The sequence below is a fragment of the Pongo abelii genome, chromosome 4, assembly GCF_028885655.2.
Source record: "Pongo abelii isolate AG06213 chromosome 4, NHGRI_mPonAbe1-v2.0_pri, whole genome shotgun sequence".
Lineage (NCBI taxonomy): Eukaryota > Metazoa > Chordata > Mammalia > Primates > Hominidae > Pongo > Pongo abelii.
In genome coordinates, this window is record NC_071989.2 from 147,085,835 (window position 1) to 147,107,905 (window position 22,071).

The following is a 22,071-nucleotide window of genomic DNA, read 5'->3' on the forward strand; positions in this document are numbered from 1 at the left end:
GTTCCAGACAGCAGGAACAGCAAGTGAAGACACCTGAAATGAGAATGAGCTTGGAGGGTTTGAGGAGCAGAAAGGAGGTGTATCATTTAGAATGTTTTTAGTAGAAAGAGAAGTCCCAATTCAAAATGGCACAAACAAGAAGGAATTTTATTGCCTTCACATAAAGAAGCCTGGGGGCCATGGGGACAGGGTTCTAAGTTTGGTTAGTTTAGCAAATCAACATTATCAAGGGCCAGGTTACGTCCTTCTTTCTGCTCAGCCATTCTCTTGGGCTGGCTTCCTTCCAGACACCAAGACGGCTGCCAAAGCTCCAATCTCCTACTACGTCCTTATCTCCATGCAGTGTCCAAAAGCAGAGAGAATAGTGCAAACTCGCTCCTTTTCAGAAAAAGGCAACCCTTCCCACAACCCTGCACAGATTCCTCTTCACATCTCATAGCATAAGAAAATTACGCAACATGCCCATTCCTAAACCAGTCATTAGCAAAAGGAATGGGATTACTAAGACTGGTTTAGAGCTGGGCAAGGGAGAAACCTTGCTTCTGTAGCACTTTACTGAAGAACCAATGCTTTCCATTTCTGGCAAAAACCAGGCTTCTGTGAGCAGAGTGCAGTGGCGTGTGCCAATAATCCCAGCTACTCAGGAAGCTGAAGCAGGAGGATTGCTTGAGCCCAGGAGCTCAAGGTCAGGAAAATAGTAAGCGTGGAAAAAAAAGAAAGAAAACACAAACCCTCATTCAACACTGTACTGGAGGTCCTAACTAGTGAAATAAGGTAAGAAAAAGAAATAAAAGATGTATATGTAAGAAAAATAAATAAATTTAAAACCCAGGCTTCTGGAAGCAAAATTAAGCTTCATTAAGCAAAGAAATGGGAAAGGGCTACCTATAAGTAGGTGATCAGGAGTATCAGCCACAGGAGGTCAGTGTGGCCAGAGCATTGGTGTAAGAGGTTACAGAGGTGGAACTGAGGGAAGGCAGAGCTTGCTTTAGCTTCTTTGAATGCAGTCTTTCAAACTGCATAAATCCCTAAGGGCCTTATCCTTGCACCAGGAACCCCCTCCAGCATCCCCCACTCTCCAGGACCCACCCCACCTCTGGGTGAGGAGCCATGGAAAGACTGCCCAGCTCACGCAACAGACACCAACTTTAATACTAACTGATGACACTGGGTGTCACCTTTCCTTCCTTCAGTCTCAGTTTCATTATCCATAAAAATGATGCAATAGCATTTGTCCTGTTGGCCATTCAGGGAGGTGCTAAGAATCAAGTGAGAGCATATCTGCATGTCCCTTGATGTGCCATGATTATTATTATTGCTATAGTTGTCATTCATCTTACATGAAAAACAAAAGGATTTTAAGTTTTGAGTAGTCACATACTCCAGCTCCCAGGAAGGCACATCTATCATTTTGGAAAGCTGTATGTTCTGAGGGAGTAAGGAGGGCAGCCTTGGCCTTGGGCACCCTTGGGCTCTTTGTTCCCCAGACCTTTTCTCAGCACCTCCTGTGCCCCCACCCCCACCCTACCAGCAGCCTTGTGTGCTTTGCATCAGAGATGTCCTTGGAAACAAGCTCAGCTGATGTTCAATAAAATGTAGGCTAAAGCTGGCTGAGTTATTATCCTTTTTTCTTGATAAAAAGAGTGGATGTATTTTCATTACTGGCAGAGTGCTTTTAGCTAGTGTGGACAATTAAGCCCTGGAAATGCAGCAATCCATTTCACACTGAGAGAAGATTTGAGGATGACTGTCACCAAAAATCCAGGAGGAGCTGAAATCATGGCCACTGTGCCCAACAATAAAAAGCCACAGATATTTGGAGGCAGCCCACAGGGATTTGCCCCTCCGTGGAATGTTGCTGTTGCTGGCTTGGAATGAGAGCTGCGTCCCCTGATGCTTCTCCACTGGCCTCAAGACCCTTCTTAGCCACCTTCTTCCTCATTCTCATTTCTCTTGGGCAGGCAGGCAGGGAGGAGCACCCTGTTATTGGCAGCAGCTTCTACCAAACTTTGCCTTTTAGGTTCAGGCACCCTTCTTGGTTTTCTTCATGATCTCCTGATCATCTCCTTCACCTCTGGAGACACATTCTATCTCCAAAGAATTGGACCTCTAGACCAAGAGGATTGTCCATTCCAAAGCTACTAGATCAATGACGAAGCCCTCCTGTAGGGAATAACGACCCTCCTGCCTCCTCTCTCCTTCCCTTCTTTCTTTCTCTTTTGTTCATTTACTTCTTTTTAAAATGGTGGCCCAGGCATGGTGGCTCACACCTGTTATCCCAGCACTTTGGGAGGACAAGGTGGGTGGATCACTTGAGGTCAGGAGTTCAAGACCAGCCAGGCCAACATGGTGAAACCCCATCTCTACTGAAAATACAAAAAGTTAGCCAGGCGTTGTGGCTAATCCCAGCTACTTGGGAGGCTGAGGCAGGTGAAGCGCTTGAACCCAGGAGGCAAAAGTTGCAGTGAGCCAAGATCATGCCACTGCATTCCTGCCTGGGTGACAGCGCTTCTAAATAAATAAATAAATAATAAAATGGTGCATTAGCAGCTCTAATTTCCAGCTCCTAAAGGTAAAGGTGAGATGATCACCCTTCAACCTCCCTGTCCAACCTAACCCAAGCTAGGGGAAGAGGTGGGTTTTTTTTTGTTTTGTTTTGTTTTGTTGAGAGGGTCTTGCTCTGTCGCCCAGGCTGGAGTGTGGTGGCACAATCTCAGCTCACTGCAACCTCTGTTTCCCGGGCTCAAGTGATCCTCCCACCTCAGTCGGCTGAGTAGCTGGGACCACAGGCATGTGCTGGCACACCCGGCTAATTTTTGTATTTTTGGATTTTTGGTAGAGATGAAATTTCACCATGTTGCCGAGGCTGGTCTCGAACTCCTGGACTCAAGCTATCTATCCACCTTGGCCTCCCAAAAGGCTGAGATTACAGGCATGAGCCACTGTGCAGGGCAGGAGAAGAGTCTTAAGGGGCAGATTCTTGGAAGCAACATAATTTGCAGGTGCTGTGGCTTATCTGGCTACACATCTGCTACACATCTCATCTGCCTCCCCCTACTTTTTTTTTTTTTTTTTTTTTTTAAGACAGAGTCTTGCACAGTTGCTCAGGCTGGAGTGCCGTGGAGCAGTCTTGGCTCACTGCAGCCTCAACTTCCCGGGCTCAAGCCATCCTCCTACCTCAGCCCCCTGAGTACCTGGGACCACAGGTGCAAGACACCATGCCCAGCTAATTTTTTTGTATTTTTTGTAGAGATAGGGTCTTGCCATATTGCCCAGGCTGGTCTCGAACTCCTGGGCTCAAACAATGAGCCTGCCTCTGCCTCTCAGAGCGTTGGGATTACAGGCGTGAGCCACCATGCCCGGCCTCTTCCTTTTCTTATTATAAGAGCAACTGGGGGGCAGGGATAGTCCCCCACCTCCCCATCTCTGCATCTCCTGCAGCCAGTACAATGCCTAGGACAGAGTCAGTTCAGATGCTTGAGGAATGAAAGGAAGAATGAATGAATGAGTGAACAAAACCATGTCTGTGTTAGTTCCTTTCTCACAGCTTTGTCTCTTCGTTCTGAAAAACACCCACAGCTCCTCCCATCATAATGTAGAAAGTATAAATTACTTTAGAGATGTAGGGACTGAGTGACGATCAGTGGAGTGATAGCAATCTGCTACATTATTACGATTTTTTATTTAAACCACTTAAGCTCTAGTCTCCCTCCTGTTTACTGTTAGAAATGATCCCAAATCAGTTGTGAACCTTCTCCTGCCTTGAGGGAGTAAGATGAGAAGACTGGGGTGGTTGTCCAAGCTTATTATCTTCTCCATTACTCAGGCATGTTCCCCTGAGCTTTCTCATGATTTTATTTTAATGCAGTTATTTGTATTAGGCAAGTCTCCAGCTCAGCCAGGCCAAAGAGGGAGGTGGGGGAACCAGGGAGAAGCTGGTGGAAAAATAAATACCCTGAAGGTTCATGATGATCTGACCATGGCTTTAATATGAATCAAATTTGCTCCACCCTGCTTTCCCACAGTCAGCATTTCTGCTAGAAATAATTTGTAATTATCAAACTCCAATTAGGCCAGAAGACTCCTTGTAAAAGACTTTGATGTGATTAGGGAAAGGCTTGAAAATATAATTTGCATGATTCTAGCCCTCTCTGCCAATGACATTCCTGGAGAAGACACCTTGTCTGTCTTGGCAAGAGAAATTTCAAGGACAAACAGGAGCTGGGGGCCAGACTTCAGGGTCACTGGGGCTGCTGCTCCAAGGCTGGCCCAGGAAGGCGCTTTCCTGGAATAATGAGCCTGAGAGATTCTTCATCTCAGCATTCAAGAGCTGAGAGTCAGTGAGTGGCCCAGAGAGGGACAGAGCTAGATGCATGCTGACCAGCAGCTGTGCCCAGCACTTTGATGAAGGCCCTTTGGTAACTGCCCAGCATCAGTATGGGTCACCCCCGGGGGTTCCTGGTCTTGCCCTTGCCTGAGAAATGATGACAACCCCTTTCACCCCTTCTCATATCTTAACCTTTCAGCTCTGTAGCAGCTGAGCCACGGCAGTGCAACAGTAATGCAAAGGTACTGAAAAATAACCAAAAAGGTCTAAAGAAATTAGCAAAAACCTAGATAAATGGAATGATATCCTGTGTTCATGGAGGACAATATTGTTAAGATGGCAATACTCCCAGAATCGATCTACAGATTCAACACAATTCCTATCAAAATCCCAGCTTCCAGCTGGGTGCGGTGGCTCACGTCTTATAAACCAGCAGTTTGAGAGGCTGAGGTGAGTGGATCTCTTGAGATCAGGAGTTTGAGACCAGCCTGGCCAACATGGTGAAACTCTGTCTCTACTAAAAAATACAAAAATTAGCTGGGGGTGGTGGTGCACATCTGTAATCCCAGCGACTTGGGAGGCTGAGGCACAAGAATCACTTGAACCCAGGAGGTGGAGGTTGCAGTGAGCCGAGATCACACCACTGCACTCCAGCCTGGGCTACAGAGTGAGACTCTGTCTCAAAAAACAAACAAACAAACAAACAAGAAACAGCTTCCTTGCAATAAGGAAAAAGTCAAAAAGTCAAATAAATGGAAAATCAACAACTTTTCTTAGATCCATCAGAGAGCTGAAGTCACAGAACAAAATGCCTCCCTGAAAACGAGACAGATGAATACGGATCGGTTTATCTGAAACAGAAGCTGTTTCAGCCAGGAGCCAGTGGGAATGAAGTTCTGCAACATGGAGGACCCTTAAAAACATCACAGTGAGTGAAGGAAGCCAAACAAAAGATTACATAGTGCATGATTTTATCCATAGGAAACGTCTGGAATAGACAAATCCATAAAGACAGTAGATTAGTGGTTGTCAGAGCTGGCGGGTGACTGGTAATGGGTACAGGGTTTCTTTCTGGGGTGATGAAAACGTTCTGGAATTAGATAGTGATGATGGTTGCACAATTTGTGAATATGTTAAAAACCACTGAATTGTACATCTTAAAATGGTGAATATTATGGCATGTGAATTATATCTCAATTAAGAAACAAACGTTAAGCAAAGATAATTTGGGATGGGAAGTCGAAATTTCCCTTCAAATTCAGCTTGCAGACCATTTTCAGGAACAGAAAGAAGCCTTTTCTACTGACTCATGAGTTAGTAGGAGTCAGAGCCCAGTCAGAGCCCAGCCTCTGACCACCCTGCTCCCCTGTGTTTTGCTGACTTGAGAAGAGGAAGTCTGGGAAATGAAACAAACAGAGCCAGGAGTAGCCTGAAGAAAAGGAGCCAGGACTGGGAAATGCTTGAAACAGACTTCAGAGCTTTGTGATGCTGGCCGAGGGCTCTGCAGGAGGCCTTACTGCTACAGCATGCCGCCACCTCCTCCATGAAGTCTCCCTGCCTCTTTCTTCCCATAAGTCACTTTATCTGGCATACATCATTTTCACCCAAAGACCTCACACTGGATCCTTTACTGCCTTGTTGCCTTGCAGGTTCTCTGACTGTTCCACAGAGAGCTATTCTACTTGGAGATATGTGTCCCCTCCACAATGACATCACAACCTCTTCCAGGATGGGATGCCTGTCTTGGACTCACAGACCCCCTTAATGCAGGAAAAAACTTTAGGCATCACCTGGCCCCCTCTTCCAAATTTAAATGTAGCCCAACTATGAGACTCTTGGGTTGACTCAAGTCTCCCAGCCTCCTGGGGTCATCCTTCCCTCTGTGTTAAGCTAGATGGACACACACTGCCCCCTATCCCCATGTACAATGGAAAACTCATGTCCTGAATCCTGTGCCTTTGAGGGTTCTTGAGGGGCGGAAGTGTGTGATTTTGTTGTTGTTAAGAGACGTGGGTCTCACTATGTTGCCCAGGCTGGAATGCAACGAAAATTTATAGGCATGATCATGGCACAGCATATCCTGGAACTTCTGGGCTCAAGCAATCCTCCTGCCTCAGCCTCCTGAGTAGCTGAGACTACAGGCACGTGCCTCCGGGCCCTGCTAGAAGTGTGTAATGTGTAAGGAAATGGCTTTGGAACCTGGGTTCACATCCTAGCTCTGCCATTTACCTTGGACAAGTTATTTAATTTTTTGTGTCTCTGTTTCCTTATCTATAAAACGGGGATAATAATACTTCCTCCTTTTGTTGTTGTTGTTGTTTGTTTGTTTGTTTTTGAGATGGAGTCTAGCTTTGTTGCCCAGGCTGGAGTGCAGTGGCACAATCTTGGCTCACCACAACCTCAGCCTCCCAGGTTCAAGCAATTCTCCTGCCTCAGCCTCCCAAGTAGCTGGGACTACAGGCACGCGCCACCATGCCTGGTTAATTTTTGTATTTTTAGTAGAGATGGGGTTTCAGTATGTTGATCAGGCTGGACTTGAACTCCTGGCCTCATGACCTGCCTGCCTCGGCCTCCCAAAGTGTTAGGATTACAGGTGTGAGCCGCCATGCCCAGCCTACTTCCTCCTTTGTAAGATTGGTATGAGGATTAAATGAATTACCAGTAATATAGGAACATAAAGCATTTAGAACTGTATTTGCCATTCCGTAAGTTCTATAAAAATATTTGAACTTATTTCCTGTTTCTGCTGAGTTCTTGACCTACCGTGTGTCTTGCCCCTTTCTCCTCTCCTGCTGCCTCCATCTGCCCCCTCCGAAGCATCCCTCATTCAAGGCCATGTGTGGCAGACTTTTGCTAAAAGCTTTGAGGGGAACAGAAGGGGCCACATAACACACAGCTCAGCCAGCAACTTAAAATTGCGTCTTGGACCTGGCTGTTCCTGAAAGTGCCCTAGTCGTTCCTGCCACAAGGCATCTCTCAGCCACTGCCCATCTTCTCTTCTCTAATGCCACCTTGCTGCCTTGCTGCACTCGCTCACTTTCCTCCTTCTCACATCTCCTCTCTCTTTCCCCCAGCCCCTCACCCTGGAAACTCTGCTCTCTCTCCGAACAAGCCTCACTGTAGCCCATCTAAGTCCTGCATCAGGGGAAAAGGGGAATGGGGAGTGGCAGGGAGATCGATCTTTAGCATCCAAAGATGCCTTGCAGGTAATTTCTAGTAAAGATGCTTCTCTCACTATCAGGGCTCAAGGAGACAGGAGAGGCCCAGGGATGGGAAGAGACACTCCTACCATTCCCAGACAGAGAGAAGTTTCCATCTCCCCACGAAAAGCACTGCACAGCCTGCTGGGTGCAGTGGGTCACACCTGTGATCCCAGCACTTTGGGAGGCCAAGGCGGGAAGATCACCTGAGAGCAAGAGTTCGAGAGCAGCCTGGGAAACAGTGAGACCTTGTCTCTAAAATATATATAACTATATATATATAAAACAAATAAAAGCACTGCACACCCAAAAAAAGCAACACAAAGCCCACGCTGGACAAAGGACCAGCCAGAAAGCTGCCTAAGTAAACCAGCCTCCTCCTGCCGCTCACCCTGCATTATCTGTTACTAGGCCCAGATGATTGGGGAGTTATTGTTTCGAGGGAGGGTCAGAGGTGATATTTTAGCTCATTAAGGCCACTGCTTTCCAAGGCCTGATTTTCCTCAGGCACCGCATCAAACTTGTTCTCTAGCTGCCAAAGAAGGCAAGATTTCAGCTGAAGGTAATTTATGTTAATTTTTCCCCTTTCTGGCTCATTAAGTTTTGTGATGTTAATATATCTTTTTTGGGGCCTCTTCGCAGGGTGCTGCTGGGTGGGCTGTGGGTGGGGGCCACCTGCTGGCACGACATCTGGGACCCTGTGTCACCATTGCTCTGCTGCCCGGGAACTCTCCATTGCTGAGGCCCTTGTTGGGAGGCTGCTCTGGCCAGCAGCTTTGGGAGGGCAAAGACCTTCCCTGGGCAGGTGTTTTTCAGAGTTATTTCCTTACCACCCCGTTCCAAGCTCAGTTTTTCAGGGATATACTGAAAGAAGCCTAAGGTGCAGTGCAGTCAACTGAGCAACAAATATTTTGGGAGCGTCAAGTAAGTGCCAAGCTACTGTCTTGGGAAGTTTTGGGGATTCAAAACTGAATAAAACATAGTCCCTGTCCTTTTTTCTTTTTCTTTTTCTTTTTTGAGACAGAGTCTCACTCTGTCGCCCAGGCTGGAGTGCAGTGGCATGATGCCGGCTCACTGAAGCCTCAACCTCCTGGGCTCAAGCGATCCTCCCACCTCAGCCTCCAGAGTACCTGGGACCACAGGCGTGCACCATCATGTCAGATTAATTTTTTAATTTTTTGTGGAGATGTGGTCTCCTTGTGTTCCCCATGTGGTCTCAAACTTCTGAGCCCAAGCAATCCTCCCACCTCGGCCTCCCAAAGTGCTGGGAATACAGGTGTAAGCCACTGTGCCTGGCCAGTCCCTGTCCTTAAGGTGCTTTCCATCTAGTTGGGATTTAGGGGAGAGGTTAGGTGTACCCAAGTATAGTCAATTCTGTTATAAGGTGACATGTGTGCACCTAAAATATCACCGAGCTATGAAAAATCCCTCAGGGCTTATGGGAAGAAATGGGGCACAACACTGAAAACTTCATCAGTGACCCATTGAAAACTAGCCAGGCGCGGTGGCTCACGCCTGTAATCCCAGAACTTTGGGAGGCCGAGGCGGGTGGATCACCTGAGGTCAGGAGTTCGAGACCAGCCTGGCCAACATGCAGAAACCCCGTCTCTACTAAAAATACAAAAAAATTAGCCAGATGTGGTGGTGGGTGCCTGTAATCCCAGCTACTTGGGAGGCTGAGGTAGGAGAATCACTTGAACCCGGGAGGTGGAGGTTGCAGTGAGCCAAGATAACTCCATTGCATTCCAACCTGAGCAACAGAGTGAGACTCTGTCTCAAACCAACAACAACAAAAACAACAAAAAACAAATAACAACAACAACAACAAAAATAATAGAGCTTTACAGATGTTAAGTCATTAAGAAAAACATAAAGGCTGGGCACGGTGGCTCACACCTGTAATCCCAGCACTTTGGGAGGCCAAGGAGGGCGGATCACTTGAGGTCAGGAGTTCAAGACCAGCCTGGCCAACATGGCGAAACCCTATCTCTACTAAAAACACAAAAATTAGCTGGGCGTGGTGGCGCGTGCCTGTAATCCCAGTTACTCGGGAGGCTGAGGCAGGAGAATCGCTTGAACCCAAGAGGTGGAGGTTGCCGTGAGCCGAGATTGTGCCACTGTACTCCAGCCTGGGTGACAGAGCAAGACTCTGTCTCAAAAAAAAAAAAAAAAGAAAAGAAAAGGAAAACATAAATACTATAGTAAATATGGCACTTTCCCTTGAAAAAGACCTGAAGTTTGCTTGTGGAAGTAGGTATCAGAAAAGTTGCAGCTTGCAAGTTATTGTGAAGCAGTGGAAGGAGAGTTATCTGAAATGTAGTGGGAAGTTAACACCACATGCAGATGTGTTATGCATGGTGTTTGTCCAGGTTTTATATATTCCTCTGTGGGCTGGTTCAGCTGGGTGTGGTTTTCTGCACTTACCAGAAACAAACACGAAATTTGCATTTTTCTTTGGGAGGCCGAGGCGAGTGGATCGCTTGAGGTCAGGAGTTGGAAACCCGTCTGGCGAACATGGTGAAACCAAGACTCTACTAAAAATACAAAAATTAGCCTGGCATGGTGGCGCATGCCTGTAATCCCAGCTACTCAAGAGACTGAGACACGAAAATCGCTTGAGCCCGGGAGACGAAGGTTGCCGTGAGCTGAGAGATCGCGCCACTGCCCTCTAGCCTGGGAAACCGAGAGAGACTTGTCTCAAAAAAAAAAAAAAAAAAAAAAAAAAATAGCATTTTTGCTCAAATTGCTCCCTAATATATCAATCACTTTGGAACAAATTCACATTTTCAAAACAAGCCTTACAGAAGCATAAGACATAGTGTATATACCAAATTCTATAATATAGACGTACAACAGGATAATTTATTAAGGAGACTCAAGGAGATAGGAGAGGCCCAGTGAGGGGAAGAGACACCCCTACGGTTGCCAGACATTTGTTCCCTCTTCATTTTTTCCTCTTCTCCATTCCAAGAAGGTAGCTAAGTCTTATGTAATTATTTGCCTCAGAGGCATCTGCAGAACCATTCATTTAATCAATCAATAACCATTCACTGAGTCCCTCCTGTGTGCCAAGTGGTGTTCTGGACACAAGAGGATAGTGCGATGAACAAAACCACAAAGATCCTGTCTTCACGGAGCAAGGGTTGTAGTGGGAGAGACAGAAAATAAACAAATGAATATATTATGCAATGTTAGGCAGTAAGAAGTACTACTGAAAAATAAAGAGCAGACCGGGTACAGGGGCTCATGCTTATAATCCTAGCACTTTGGGAGGCCAAGATGGGAAGATCACTTGAACCCATGAGTTGGAGACCAGCCTGGGCAATATGGTGAAACCCTGTCTCTACAAAAAATACAAAAAGTTAGCTGGGTGTGGTGGAGTGTGCCTGTAATCCCAAGCTACTTGGGAGGCTGAGGTGGAAGGATTGCTATATAGAGAGAGAGACAGAGAGAGACAAAGAGACAGAGAGACAGAGAGAGAGAGAGAGAAGGAACAGACAACGTAACTAGAGAGTGACTGGGAGTGGAGGGAGAGGATATGACTCCTTTTCAGGGAGGGGACATTTGAGCAGAGATCTAAATGAAGTGAGAGGGTGGGCCACGTGATTATTTAAGGAAAGAGTGTTCACAGTAAAGAGAACAGCAAGTGCAAAGGTCCTGAAGAAGAAGCAAGCTTGGTATATTCAAGAGATGTCGGCTGGGCACAGTGGCTCAAGCCTGTAAATCTCAGCACTATGGGAGGCCAAGGCAGGTGGATCACATGAGGTCAGGAGTTCGAGACTAGCCTGGCCAACACGGCAAAACCCCATCTCTACTAAAAATGCAAAAATTAGCCAGGCATGGTTGCACATACCTGTAGTCCCAGCTACTCGGGAGGCTAAGGCACAAGAATTGCTTGAACCTGGGAGGTGGAGGTTGTAGTGAGCCAAGATCACACCACTGCACTCCAGCCTGAGGAACAGAGCGCGATTCTGTCTCAAAAAAAAAAAAGAGATGTCAAGGAAGCTAGTGTCTGTGTCTGGAAGTGAGTGAGAGGCAGAGAGAGCAATAGGAAATGAGATAGGAGGCATAGCAGGGGTCCTGGTTACATAATGTCTGTAGATTATGGTCAGGTCTGAATTTTTTTCTAAGTGTAATGGGAGGTCATTGGAGCATTTTGAGTAGGTGAGAGACATGATCTGACTGAAATATCAAAGGGCTCACTCTGGATCAGTTCCGTCTAACAGAACTCTGGCAATGATGAAAATGCCCTATGTCTACTCTGCCCAGTACGGTAGCCACTGGCCATGTGTGGCTATCTTTATTATTTTTAGAGATGGGTTCTTGCTGTGTTGCCCAGGTTGGCCTCAAACTCCTGAGCTCAAGTAATCCTCCAGCATTAGCCCCCCTAGTAGCTGGGACTATAGGCATGAGCCACCATACCTTGCTGAATATTTGGCTATTGAGCACTTGAAATGGTGCAAGTATGACTTTGGAAATGAAATTTTAATTAATATAAATTATTTATTTATATTAAATAAATTATTTTTATTTAATAAATAAAATATTTATTTATTAAATAATAAATAAATATTTAATTTATTTATATGAATTATAGCTAGCCAGTGGTGTTCTAGATGTTGTGCAGAAGATAGACTGAAAGGGAGAAAGAATGGAACCAGGGGCACTTGTCCTTCAAGTTGCCCGCTTGGGTATCTTCCAAGTGTTTTTTGGTTTTTTGTTTGTTTGTTTGTTTTGTTTTTGTTTTGAGTCAGAGTCTCACTCTGTCACCCAGGCTGGAGTGCAATGGCATGGTCTCAGCTCACTGCAACTTTCAACTCCCAGGTTCAAGCAATTCTCCTGCCTCAGCCTCCCAAGTAGCTGGGATTACAGGCACATGCCACCACGCCCGGCTAATTTTTTTTTTTTTTTTTTTTTTTTTTTTTGGAGCAGTCTTGCTCTGTCGCCTAGGCTGGAGTGCAGTGGCAACATCTCAGCTCACAGCAAGCTCTGCCTCCTGGGTTCACGCCATTCTCCTGCTCCAGCCTCCCGAGTAGCTGGGACTACAGGCGCCCACCACTACGCCCAGCTAATTTTTTTTTTTGTATTTTTAGTAGAGACGGGTTTCACCGTGTTAGCCAGGCTAGTCTCGATCTCCTGACTTCGTGATCTGCCCGCCTCGGCCTCCCAAGGTGCTGGGATTACAGGTGTAAGCCACTGCACCCGGCCAATTTTTGTATTTTCAGTAGAGACCGGGTTTCACCACATTGGCCAGGCTGGTCTCGAACTCCTGACTTTGTGATATGCCCGCCTTGGCCTTCCCAAAGTGCTGGGATTATAGGTGTGAGCCACCACACCCGGCCATATCTTCCAAGTCTTCTAAAAAAAAAAAAAAAAAAAGAGTGAAAGCAGGAAGACTAGTTAGGAGTACAAGAATCCAAATAACAGACAATGGGGACTTTGAGATGATAGCACTGGAGATAGTGAGAAATGATTAGATTCTGGATATATTTTAAAGGTTAGAGGCAACAGGCTAATGGACTGAATTTTTTTTCTTTTTTCTGTTTTCGAGACAGGGTCTTGCTCGTTACCCAGGCTGGAATGCAGTGGCATGATCACGGCTCACTATAGCCTCAGTTTCCTGGGCTCAAGTGATCTTCCCACCTCAGCTTCCCGAGTAACTGGGATTACAGGCATGCACCATCATGCCCAGGTAGTTTTTTAATTTTTTGAAGAGATGGAGGGGGTCTCTCTTTGTTGCCCAGGCTGGTCTTGAACTCCTGGGCTCAAGTGATCCATTCTCCTCGGCCTCCCAAAGTGCTGAGATTACAGATGTGAGCCACCGCGCACAGCTGGAATGAATATTATTATAGTGTATAAGAGAGAGAAAGGAATTGAAAATGATGAAGTTTTTGGCTTGCAACTAAGTGAGTGGTGGTTTCATTTCTTGTAATGAGCGATAATGGAGAATGAGCTGAAAGCTTCCATTTTGCATTGCTCCCCCTACCCCCAGTCCCAAGCTCACTGATGAGACTGTACCAGAGTCCTAGAGAGGGCAGGGAGAGAGGAAGGTGCCCTGGAGGGCAGTGAGATTGAGAAGAGATCTGAAGTCAGGGGTCTTTTGAGGTAGGCAAAACTGAATCCCCTTCCTTGACAGTGTCCCTCAGCAAAGGCAAAGAGAGGCTGGACTCCTACAAACCCGCTGCTTCAAGTTTGGCTCCAAAACAGCAGAGCTTCCTGATCTGAAGGAACCAGTGGGCTGGGGTGACAGATGTGTCAGTGGTGTCCTATGTGGCTGATGAGTGGAAGGGCCTCCATGACACTGCCTCAGGCTCTGAGCTTCGTGAGTTAGGCAAGACAGCTGGGTGCCTGTGTTCTGTCAGCCTCAAGAGAATTGATCTCAGCTCACTGCAACCTCTGCCTCCTGAATTCAAGTGATTCTCCAGACTCAGCCTCCCAAGTAACTGGGATTACAGGCACCTGCCATCATGCCTGGCTAATTTTTGTATTTTTGTAGAGATGGGGTTTCACCACATTGGCAAGGCTGGTCTTGAACTCCTGACCTCAGGTGATCCGCCCACCTCGGCTTCCCAAAGTGCTGGAATTCCAGGAGTGGGCCACTGCGCCCGGCTGAGAATAGGTATTTGGAGTCATCTTTAAGAGAATTCAAAGAAAAAGAAGTGTAGGTACTTGAAAAGGATTGTGGATGGGATGATGTTTAGACTTGATGATGAGGGGTTGATGATTCGGGGGCAGAGTTAGTGGGTGCTTCAATGGCATAGACTGTAGATTCTGTGTCCAGTGAAGTTCAGAGCTTCTTCTGGGACCTTCTCAAGGGGTATGACAAATTCCTTCATTCGGGTTATTCTATAAACATGTTAGAAATAATCTTTAACCTTCTGTGTGGGCGTCACACACTGGAGGATGTCTATGTCAAGGCAAAGATAATAAATACCTCTCTCTAGCAGTAGGTAAAATAGAGAATGTGGGAAATCTGGGTTTGAATCCCAGGTCCCTCCCATACTACCTGTGTGATTTGGGACAATCACCTCAATTAATTAATTACTTCTTTCTGAGCCTCAATTTACTCATTCACAAAATGGGACCTCACAGGTTTTCAATGAGAACTAAATAATATATTAAAATATCATCGGCAGCGCCTGACATATAGTAAGAGCTCAGTAAATGCTAATTTGCTTCCCTATGGAATTGAACAAAGCTGCTCCTAGTGGCTTTGGTCCAGAACCTTCTTCGATATGCTGCCCAATGTCTCCTCTGGTTTTGACCTGGATTCTCCACTGTTTGCTCAGATTCCTTCATGGCTTTTTCTCCCCTGCATTAATTCTAAGCACCTGCTTGTTATTAAAGTAAAATCCTCTCTTTGCCTAGTCCCTGTGATCTGAAAAAGCATCTGTAAATAGAAGGTATGCCCCCTATGACACAGCAGTATTGGCATTTTGCTCTTTTTTTTTTTTGAGACGGAGTTTCACTCTTGCTGCCCAGGCTGGAGTACAATGGCGCGATCTCGGCTCACCGCAGCCTCCACCTCCCGGGTTCCAGCGATTTTCCTGACTCAGCTTCTCAAGTAGCTGGGGTTACAGGTGCCCGCCACCACGTCCGGCTAATTTTTTGTATTTTTTTTAGTAGAGACAGGGTTTCCCCATGTTGGGCAGGCTGGTCTCGAACTCCTGACTTCAGGTGATCTGCCTGCCTCGGCCTCCCAAGGTGCTGGGATTACAGGCGTGAGCTACCACCCCCTGCCTGGCATTTTGATCTTTAAGGGTTAATAATGGTCAGGGCTGTACCTTTAGAAAACTCAGCCAGCAAGGCTCACCAGAAATAATTGCAATAGCAGGGACGCAGGGAGGTGGGGCTGAGAGGATGTGGGGTGGGTATTGAAGAAGGCCTGCAGAGCAGGACAGTGAGCCTCTGTAGGGATAATGGTATATTCCAGGGGGAAAAAATGACAGGCCATTGGAAACCCCTGGCCATGAGAGGTAGCAGGATTTTGGCTTCAACCTGGCCCCTTTCCAAGACCACATTCTTACTGCTGATCCCTTGCTGGTCAGCAAGAGCCCCTGAGAGGACTTGCTGTGATAATTCGGTGCCAGATCATGCTTCAGTTGCAATTTATTTAAGTTGACAATAGGGTTCCTGTCTTTTACAAGCAGATTCCCTGCCCTTGAATCTCTGCAGGCTGGATTTTTTGCCTTGATGAAAAAGTAGTTAAATTTCACACTTATTATAGCACCTGGCACCTGACATCCTCCAGAGACTTTATAAAGACTAATGAAATGAAACCCTCAGCGCTATTGTAAACAGGGAAGAGGAGAGAGCAGACTCATATCCTCTCTCTGCAGGAAACAAAGAACTAAACCTCCCTCATCTCCACCCCACCAGTGGACCCATTTTTTTTTAGGCTAATCTTCAAAGGGCTACTGACTGGTTATCAGGCAGGTCATGGCTCAGAGCATCTTTGGAGAGCAGGATCTGCCTGAAAAATGGGTCGATAAGGCACCAGCATACAGGTCTGTGCTGCTGGAGATGAGGCCTCCAGACCCAAAGATTCTGTTCCAGCTTTTTTCACTCAGCATCTGACATCAACCAGTCAGGGAAGCTGGACTGATCTTTGCCAATGTCCCCAGGAATTGAAGTGTGTGGGCGTGTCTGCGTGTGATGAGAAGGTGAGTGCAGAATTTGGGGTATGGTTTAAATGAGGAAAAGTACAACAGTATGATTCCCTCCCCCAACCCAGTTAGTCCCTTCACCCCATCCTTTATTGGGTCTGTAGTGGGAAAGATGGAGTTTATAGTCAAATAGACCTGAGTGCAAATTGTCCTGTCACTCGCCTTAAAACTTAATTTCTCCAAGTCTCAGTTTCCACATCTGTACAATGGGAATAATACTGCTATGATTACCTGTGGTTGTGCAACAATCTCAAACTTAGTGGCATTAGGAAAAAAAAAAAAAAAAAAAAAAAACGGGCTGGGTGCAGTGGCTCACGCCCATAATCTCCACACCTTGGGAGGCCAAGGCAGGAGGATTGCTTGAGGCCAGGAGTTCAAGACCAGCCTGGGCAATATGGGGAGACCCTGTCTCTACAAAAAATAAAAAATAAAAAAAAATTTATCGTGCTCACAGATTCTATGGGTCAGTAATTTGGACGAGGTACAATGGCAATTCCTGAAGCCCCTAGTTCATGATGTCTGGGGCTTTAGCTGGCATAGCTGAAAGAGTGGGTGTCTTTAATGGCTGGAATTATCTGGAGGCTTTTTCATTTGCATGTCTGGTGCTTGGGCTAGGATGACTTGAAACTGGGCTCAACTGGGACTGCCAACCAAAGCATCTCTATATGGCCTCTGCACACGGCTTGGGCTTCCTCAAAGCATGGTAACCTTTGGGACTTCTTACACGGTGATTTCAGGTTCCAAGAGTGAGTGTCCCAGCCAACAAGGCAGGAACTTCATGGCCTTTTAAATCCTGGCCTTGGGAGTCACATAATATAATTTCCACCATCCTCTATAGGCAAAGATGTCACCAACCTGTACAGATTCAAGGAAAGAGGACATAGAATTGGCCCCCACTTCTTGATGAGAGAAGCATCAAAAAATTTGAAGCCATGTTTTATTTTTATGTATTTATTTATTTTTGAGACAGAGTCTTGCTCTGTCACCGAGGCTGGAGTGTAGTGGCCTGATCTCAGCTCACTGCAACCTCTGCCTCCTGGGTTCAAGTGATTCTCCTGCCTCAATCTCCTAAGTAGCTGGATTCTGTAATCTGGTGCCTGCCACCATGCCCAGCTAATTTTTCGTATTTTTAGTAGAGATGGGGTTTTACCATGTTGGCCAGGCTGGTCTCGAACTCCTGACATCAAGTGATCTGCTCACCTTGGACTCCCGGAGTGCTGGGATTACAGGCGTGAGCCACCATGCCCAGCCTGAAGCCATATTTTAAAATTACCACCAGGCCAGGAGCAGTGGCTCCTATATTATAATGCCTATAATCTCAGCACTTTGGGAGGCTGAGATGGGCAGATTGCTTGAGCCTAGGAGTTTAAGACCAGGCTGGGCAACATGGCAAAACCCCATCTCTACAAAAAAATACAAAAAGTTAGCCAGTCGTGACAGCTCACACCTGTGGTCCCAGCTATTTGGGAGGCTGAAGTGGGAGGATCATTTGAGCCCAGGAGGCCAAGCCTGCAGTGATCCATGATTGTGCCATTGCACTCCAGCCTGGGCAACAGACTGAGATCCTGTCTCAAAAAAATAAAAAATAAAAAAAAGGCTAAGTGTGGTGGTGGCGGCTCATGCCTGCAATCCCCTGTTATCCAAGCACTTTGGTAGGCTGAGGCAGGGGAATCACTTGAGGCCAGGAGTTCAAGACCAGCCTGGGCAACAAACTGAGACTCCATCTCTACAAAAAAAAAAGATAAAACTGTCCTCAATTCCTTCTTCCTTCACTTGGTTCTTGTGAAGAATAAGAGAAATAATAATCTTATACATAAAAGCGTTTCAATAAATATTATTCTGAATCCTCCCAACTCCTTCAGGCCTTTTAGATCAATTTGTACTCACTCCAAAGGAGCAGAACACAATCAATGATGCCCAAAATAACTAAAACTGGTTCTCGCTTTTCTGCCTTATCTTCCACCCTGAATTATCATAAAGTCTGGAGAAACGATCCCCTCAATGCCAAATCTTAGGGTGGTGACTTGGGGCACGTAGGTGGTTTAATATCCCTTGAGAATTTTCAGAGCTGCTTCTCAGGATAGAAAATTAAAATGAAAAGGGGAAGCCAAAGTCTAGAGCTTGAACCCCCTGCTGGGAGACTCCAGTCCTGTGATTCGGTTCTAAGCATGCCAAGTCCTGTGCTACAGCACAAAGATGGCTCTGCACTGAGTGTGTATCTCATCATGACCTCCGAGGACGCCACCCTGGGAAGTGTTTGTGAAGCTCCAATGGAAAAAGCAGTCCAATGAGGCAGAGCGACTGAATCAGAGCAGGGCAAGAGAGGTGCCAAGCTTGGACCCCACTCAGAGAACACAAATTCCAGGTTTAAAATCCAGCTCCAACGGTTTTTGGGGTCCAAGTTGCATTTATTCTTGGCAAGCTCACTTCTTTTGTTCACAGAGAGAGTAGAACTGCTTTAAGGGGCTCCGAGAAAGACCTCTCACATCGAATCACTCTCACAAAGCCACAGGGAATTGGGGAGTGTAAATGAATCAGGAAATTATGGCTTCTTTTTTCCTTTGAATTGTATAAGGGAACATAAATTAAGGAGAAAAACTGCCAAGAGAAAGAAAAAGTATGCAGTGTTTCAGCCAACTTCGAGCTTTGAAAGCAGCTTCAGAACCATGCTGTAACACTTTCTGTTGGGCCTACCAAGAAATGCTGGTGAGCAGGTGAACAAAGAGATCTGTAGGAGGCAAGCAACAAAGCCCTGCCTATTGAGGGGAAGGGCATATGGTAAAGGCAGTGTATTAGTTGTCTATTGCTATGTAACATAGTACCCCAAAATGAAGAAGCTTAAAACAGTATACTTTTTTTTTTTTTTTTTTGAGATGGAGTCTCATTCTATTGGCAGGCTGGAGTGCAGTGGCACGATCTCAGCTCACTGCAACCTCCGCCTCCCAGATTCAATCAATTATCCTGCCTCAGCCTCCCGAGTAGCTGAGACTACAGGTACACGCCACCACGCCCAGCTAATTTTTGTATTTTTAGTAGACACGGGGTTTCACCATGTTGGCCAGGATGGTCTCGATCTCTTGACCTCATGATCCACCCGCCTTGGCCTCCCAAAGTGGTGGGATTACAGGCGTGAGCCACTGCGCCCAGCCAAAACAGTACACATTTATTATCTCACACAGTTTCTGAGGGCCAGAAATTGAGGAGCAGGGCAGGGTATGGTGGCTTACCCCTGTAATCCCAGCACTTTGGGAGGCAGAGGTGGGAAGATCATCTGAGGTAAGGAGTTCAAGACCAGACTGGCCAACATGATGAAACCCCGTCTCTACTAAAAATACAAAATTAGCCCGGCATGGTGGTGGGCACCTGTAATCCCAGCTAGTCAGGAGGCTGAGGCAGGAGAATCACTTGAACCTGGGAGGCAGAGGTTGCAGTGAGCCGAGATCGTGCCATTGCACTCCAGCCTGGACAACAAGAGTGAACCTCCATCTCAAAAAAAAAAAAAAAAAGAAAGAAAGAAAAAAAGAAATTGAGGAGCAGCTTAGCAAGATGGTTCTGACACAGGGTCTCTCAAGAGGTTGCATTGCCTGGGGCTGCAGTCACATAAACATCTGGGGCGCTGCCTGAGGGCTTTGTTCTGGCCACAGGAACACACTTGGCCTCTCTACAAAGGGAAAGTAGGGAGTGCCAGAGAGTGAATGGCTCAGCTCAGGAAGCAGCTCCCAATCAATGACAGAAGTGTATGTGCATGTGTACACACATTGTTGGGGGAGTGGGGGGTGTTGGTGTTGGTGGATAAATGCCCCAGCTTCAGCAGTCATCTGAAGGCTTTACTGGGGCTGGAGGGTCTACTTCTAAGACGAGTCACTGACATGGCTGTTTACTGCAAGTCTCAGTTTCTCTATAGAGGTACTTGATATGGCAACTGATGAGAGAGAGAGACTGAGACTGAGAAAGAGAGAGCCCAAGACAGAAGCTGCAGTGTCTTTATTTATTTATTTATTTATTTTTTTGAGACGGAGTCTTGCTTTGTCACCCAGGCTGGAGTGCAGTGGTGTGATCTCGGCTCACTGCAAGCTCCACCTCCCAGGTTCACGCCATTCTCCTGCTTCAGCTTCCTGAGTAGCTGGGACTACAGGCGCCCATCACCATGCCTGGCCAATTTTTTGTATTTTTAGTAGAGATGGAGTTTCACCATATTAGCCAGGATGGTCTCGATCTCCTCACCTCGTGATCTGCCCACCTTGGCCTCCCAAAGTGCTGGGATTACAGGTGTGAGACATCGCGCCTGGCCTGCAGTGTCTTTTATAACCTGATCTCAGAAGCGACATACAATTACTTCTGCTATATTCTACATTGGTCACATAGATCAACTCTGGCACAGTGTGGGAAGGAACTACACCAGATGTGGATACCAGGAGGTGAAGATTGTTGGAGGCTGGATACAATAGATGGGTAGAGGCATAGAAACCAGGAGGGTAGGTGGCCCTAGGCTCCTTCTCCAAATGCTTACTGGTTCAGAGAAGGGCAGCCTTCCTGTGATCTGTACCCCATCTCTCTCTTCTCCATCCCTGATGGGCTGTAGACTCTCTGAGGACAGGGACTGTGTGACTGTGTCTGTCTTATTAACTACTGTTCCCCTAGGGCTGGTCCATGCCTGGTATATAGTAAAGCCCTCAATACATGTTGGTTGATTCGTGAGGTGCGTAGGAAAGACAGAAGTAGATGAGGTAGAAACAGTAAATCAGATTAAGGTATTGAGTTCCAGACTCAGGTCTTGGACTTTGTATCCTGGATGACAGGAAGGCATCGGGCGGGGGCCCCCTTAGACCCTGGGTAAGAGCTGGCTCTTGCTCTTCCTCTGCCTGGAACATTCTCCCTTTAGATCTCCTGTTCATCATTCAAGGAGGGTTACTGACAGAACAACGTCTTGGAGGAAGTAGGATGTGTGTGTCTGTGTGTGCAAAAGCTCATGTGGAAGGGAAAGTTTCCAAGCTCAAAGCAAAGGAAAAAGAAATGGGTGGAGATGCGAAGGCATTTTGAGATGGGGAGGAGGGACATTTGAGGGCAACAGGGACAAGAGAAAGGAGAGAGGGTAAGGAAGCTTTGTGCTTATCTACTGGGAGTAATGAGGAAAAGGGGAGATAGCTTAGTGAGGGACTGTTTAGCTTCAAGGGATAGAAACCCACTCAAACTGGCTCAAGTTAAAGGGTGCAAGTTGGAAGGCTACAGGGGTTTGTAGCAGATGTTGTTGCCTCGCTTAAATCCTCTTAGTCCTCACCTCTCTACCCAGAGACTGATCACGCAAACACCTGGGGCGCTGCCCGAGGGCTTTGTTCTGGCCACAGGAACACACCTGGCCTCTCTACAAAGGGAAAGTAGGGAGTGCCAGTAAGTGAATGGCTCAGCTCAGGAAGCAGCTCCCAATCAATGACAGAAGTGTATGTGTGTGCGTACACATGTTGTTGAGGGGGTGGGGGGCATTGGTGTTGGTGGATAAATGCCCCAGCTTCCTCACCCCTCAGTTGCTCAGTTGGGATAGCCCTGATGCATGTTCCTCATTGTCTTCTAGGGCCCCTCAGCCGTCCTTGCAGTGAGTTAATATACACCACTTAGTGGTTTCCTTCTCTTTTATTTTTTTATTTTTATTTTATTTTTATTTTTTGAGACAAGGTCTCGCTCTGTCACCCAGGCTGGAGTGCAATGGCGTGATCTCGGCTCACTGCAACCTCCACCTCCCAGACTGAAGCAATTCTCCTACCTCAGCCTCTCGAGTAGCTGGGACTATAGGCGCATGCCACCGTGCCTGGCTAATTGTTTGTATTTTTAGTAGAGACTGGGTTTCACCGTGTTGTCCAGGATTGTCTTGAACTCCTGACCT

At 46.6% G+C, this 22,071-nt stretch overlaps 1 long non-coding RNA gene across 1 annotated transcript in view; it reads left to right on the top strand.

Annotated features, from left to right (window-relative positions):
* The window catches only part of LOC134761464 (uncharacterized), a 111,786-nt gene that overhangs the window by 88,785 nt on the left and 930 nt on the right, over positions 1 to 22,071 (top strand). The window lies entirely within an intron of this gene.